Raw genomic sequence first — 5,106 nt, forward strand, 5'->3', positions numbered from 1 at the left:
AGTCACCCTCCTGACTAAGGTGAAGTACTAGGGACTGGATTCAGCCTCTCAGCTGGAACACTGAAAACAGACAACAGTTGCAATACACTGAACATCAATCAACAAAGAACAGAGATTCTTGAGATATGCGACATAAACAAGGTGAGGCGTAGAATTGCCCAAGCTTACCCTTAGAGAGAGTTTCCTGGCCATAGCGTTTTCAGGCACTGCCCTGGAGGGTCCCTGGGATAGAGGTGGCCATTATTCTCAGGAAAGAGTACTGGAGAGAACGGTACAGAGAGAGAACTCTAGATATATGGAGAAGGTCCCTCTCAAGTGTTCAGCTAATCACTGATCAGCATATTTGCATGACGACACACTACCCAAGGCTGAGCAAAAGAGCCACTGAAACGAATTCATTCACAAGATGTTTGTGATGGCTCTTAAGTTCCTTGGTGTCTCATAGCCTACACCATAGACGTTCCAGACTGGCGCCTCAGCTCTTGCAGGCATCTTCTTTTGGGCCAAGTCCCTGCTTAGATGGCTTCGAGCTCTTTTCTCTCTATTTCTTTGCATATCAACATACCAGTTTGTGAAAAACACATTCACAGCCTTGTTCATTCTCTAGGTAGAAGTGCAGTTTGTTCTTAACATGACCCATTTTGTCTCTGGATAATTCCACAGCCTCTTTAAAATTCTCACGTGTGAGCCAAACATCCAGCCACTGTGTTCCCCAAACTTTTGTGGACACTTTTCAAAATCTTCAGCTGGTTTCCTCAAAGCCTCTCTCATGAACTAGCAATGAAAAATACCTTCATCCTTTCCTTCCAAGAGATAAGTGTAATGGTGAAATAAAAGGAAGAATCAGAGTCCTAGTGCAAATATCTCAAAAAAAATTCTCTTTAAACTCCCTTATAGTCTCAAGTGTGGGCTCCAGGTCACAAAAGCTTTTTGGCATATAGCTTCCTTATATGAACTACATAAATGGATTCATGCTTCACTTTGGCAATTGTTGTTTCGTTTGTGGGACCTCAGCTGACAAAAAAAAAATCTCATTTAAAGTAACCTTACCTATGTGCATACTATGCTATAAATATTTTCATTATAGCTAAGATGTAGTGTAATTCTAGTCACTCAATGATGGACACTTAAGCTACTTACAGAATTTGGTACTCTAAGCAATGCTGCAATAAATATCACGGTAGATTTGTTTCTTCATGATTTTTGAATACGTTAGCAGAAACAATTCCAAGAAGATAATATATCAATCAAGGGTTGTGTTTACTTCTATGCGTATTTTGAAATTGCAGTGCAATAGAATACAATTACCCCACTTTTCTTCTATCACCATATTTCTCAAGGTTTTAAATCTTTGCCCATGAGATAAGTGTAGAATAACATTCCATTATTATTCTAATTTATATTTTTAATTAGGAGAGCATGAATTAGTTTACCATGGCTGCTGTAACAAATTACCACAAACTGGGTAGCTTAGAACAACAACAAAAAAATTCTCTCAGTTCTAGAGGCCAAAAGTTCAAAAATTCATTTCATTGGGTGCAAATCAATGTGTCAGCAGGGCCAAGTTCCCTCCAGAGGCTGTAGGGGAGAATGTGTTTCTGGTGATTGCTCAGCGTTCCTTGGATTTTGGCCACAACATTCCAATTTTTTTTTTTTAGCTGAGCCATCCTGCCACCTGTTGGCAGCTCAGCGGCAGCTCAGCTTGGGCCGGGCATCGAACCACTATTGCTCAGAGCTCAAACTCTTGAGCGAGTTCTTAACCAACTGAGCCACTCGGCTGGCCCCAACATTCCAATTTTTGAGGTGAAGATTTCAAATCTCTCTCTGCTCAGTCTTCACATTGTCTTCTCTGTATGTGTGTGTTAGATCTCCCTCTGCCTTCCTCTTATAAGGCTATATGTGATTGCATTTAGGGTCAACCTGCATAATCCAGGATAAACTCCCTATACCAAGACCCTTAATTAATCATATCTGCAAAGACTACCATATAAAGTAACATGCACAGTTTCCAGGGATTAGGATGTGAATATCTTTTGGGGGGATATGTTTTTCAGCTTACCACAGAGTATGCAATTATATGTTTACTGATTTTCGGTATTTCATTTTCTGTGAACTGTTAATTTATGTTTTCACCTACTATTAACTCTAGTCATTTGTGTTTTTCTACTTTCATTGTAAAAAAAGGAAGTATAACCCAGAGAAAAAGGGATATATATTTGGCCTTTCCCCACAAATACAGAACATTTTTGTGTCATCATTTGTATCAGTCTTTCCCTTTGTCACTATTTGGATTTCCTGTCATTATTTTTGAAGAAAAGGACTTTACCATCTACAGTTAGTAAAATATTCACAAAATAAACTTCTAGTAGGTTTATGATTTATTTTATTGAAATATCTGATTTCTGCAAAATTTATTTTAATAAGTGAAGTGGTGTGAAATGAAGCTGCACTTTCCTCCTAGATTCTAGACAGCTCAAACAACACCACTTTTACATAACATAGCTTACCCCATATTTAGCATATGAGATACCTCATTCATAAATCTCTAAGTCTTATTCTTTCCACTGAAATGTTTCTTTCTTGCTGCACCAATACAATAATATTTTCAATAAACTGGACTTGCATAGTATTAAATCTGCTAGAACTCATCCTTTAACATTATTCTTTTTCATAAAAGTCTGCGTTACTTTTGACTATTAATATTTCTAGATGAATTTCAGAATTATTTTGCTATTTTTAAAAAGAAATCCTCATAGTACTTATCCTTGAATTTCATTCCATTAATGATTTTATGTTTGGAAAATGAAATTTCTTACGATGCTGATTTCCTGTCCAAAATCAGGGCCTATTATTATTAAAGAATTTTTATTTAAAATCTTATTAAAGGATTTTATGTCACAAGAAACTTTAATTCTTTCTTCATATAGGCTTTATACATATCTTACCATATTTATTACTAGGCTTTTGATTTTAAGTAGGTACTGTGCTTATTATTGAGTAAAGGAAAATTATTGGTTATCATTCACGAATTGTGTAATCAACATCCTCTCTGAATTCTCTTTTTGTTTTTCAAATACTTTGGATCTTCACAGTATACAATAGTAAAATCTGAAAAAGGTAATATGTTTTCTTTCTTCCCAATATTTATAGCTAGCTTTCATTTCTTACTCTTTCTTATTTAATTGCATAGGCTAGGACCACAGTTCAGTGGAAAATAATGGCTGGTAATCAGCATCTTTATCTTGTTCTTGACTATAATAGATATTCCTTTAGAGGTTTACCATTAAATGTAATGTTGATTTTCATATGTACACATAGAACACATTTTATGTTAAAGACACACACATATGCACATACCAGTACATATAATGGAATAATATTCAAAACATACTATGGCATCTACTTAACAGACTCTGACCTCTATCAATGAACACTAAACAACCAGTCAAATTGCACACCACTTTGTGAACTATACCAGTATGGATTGGCTATATATCAGTTCTATGCATACATGTTATACACAGTTAAGAAAGTATTAACTTTTTACCAGACATGGGCATTACATTTTATAATTTTTTAGCTTTCTGTGTGTAATGAATATTTTTTCTTATTTGCAATATTAATATGAAAATATGCTTTTACTCTCTGGAAAAATGCTCATGATGCACTGATAAGCTACAATTGGTGATATTCTATTTAGGAATTTGCTTCAATATTAACTAAATTTTTCTTGGGGGCCTCTCCTTTTCTTTTTTTTTTCCTAGTAAAATTTCAATCCATTTTTTTTAAGTGTTTCAAGGCTTCTTTTCTCTGTGCCCTGGAACAGTTAAAATAACATTAACATTGGCATTCATTTATTTCTTTGAAGATTAACAGAATTCATCTGTAATATTCTCATAATATTTCAAATAACAGAAAACCCAATGTAAGTCAGCTTCAATTACAAAGGAAACATTTTCTCTGGTTATTCAGTTATCCAAAAGTAAAGCTTCAGATGCAGCTTGATTTAGGGATTAAACATTGCACATGGATTTCTCCCTATACAATTATCTGCCATTCTTCTTCAATAGTGGTTCCTTCTGCAGGAAGTTTCTACCCTTCTTCTCAAAATATGGCTGCCACCAGCTCCAAAAGCAACACATTTCTCATTTGCATCCAACAGCAAAGAGAATCTTTTCAAGGAGTTCTCATGGAAGAAGAGAGTGTAATTCCTAGAAAGTTATACATTTCATTTGCTTTGTCTTTGTTGTATATTTATCCATGTATCAATGAAAATGTCAAGGAATACACTAATACATCCACAGGGCTGATGATGGGGTAGTGTCAATCTCACTCAAACTACTTAGCTAAATTTCCTATTGGAAATTTAAAATACTTCTCAAGGAAAGGGGGGGAGAATGGAAAATACAAAGACAAAATATCTATTTATGTTACATAATAAAGTATATATTTGATGTACATACACATATAGCTGTAATATGAATTTTGATGAGTATATTTATATAAAATTCATGGAACACCAAATTCACACACATAAAAAATGATAAGGATGGGCTCCTGAGCACAATGTAGGAATGATAGACCTTATAATAGATTTCAGATAATGACAAAAGGAGATTTTAATCTTGTTAGTTGGTATTTTTATAGGAATACTATATTCATGTATTAAATATCATTTTATAAATTTCAGAATATAGATAGTAAAAAAAGAAAATGTGCCAATTGTTTTACATCTGAATTGAATACCTTAAAAAGGAAAACATAAAGAAATTCTTGTAAAGCATTGTTTATAGTCCAATTTCAGGGCATCAATATGGGGTTACATATGTGTATACCCTTATATAATATTTTACTTGAGAAATAATAATGAAACCACAGTAGTTTTTAGATATAAAAATGCGTCATGACTTTTCCGACAACCCAATATATACTTCAACATCATTTCTATTGCAAGCCTCCATTCTGCAATGGAGCTGAAGCTTAATCTCAGTAAATTAAGTAGGCCTCTATTCCTAACGTTTTTCTCGGACTAGCAACTAAATTCTAGCATGGGGGAAGGCATGAGGAGAAGAGGTGAATATGAACCACCATTCTTAATGTCAAAGC

Source organism: Hipposideros armiger, unplaced genomic scaffold (assembly GCF_001890085.2).
Source record: "Hipposideros armiger isolate ML-2016 unplaced genomic scaffold, ASM189008v1 scaffold_510, whole genome shotgun sequence".
NCBI classification, from domain to species: domain Eukaryota; kingdom Metazoa; phylum Chordata; class Mammalia; order Chiroptera; family Hipposideridae; genus Hipposideros; species Hipposideros armiger.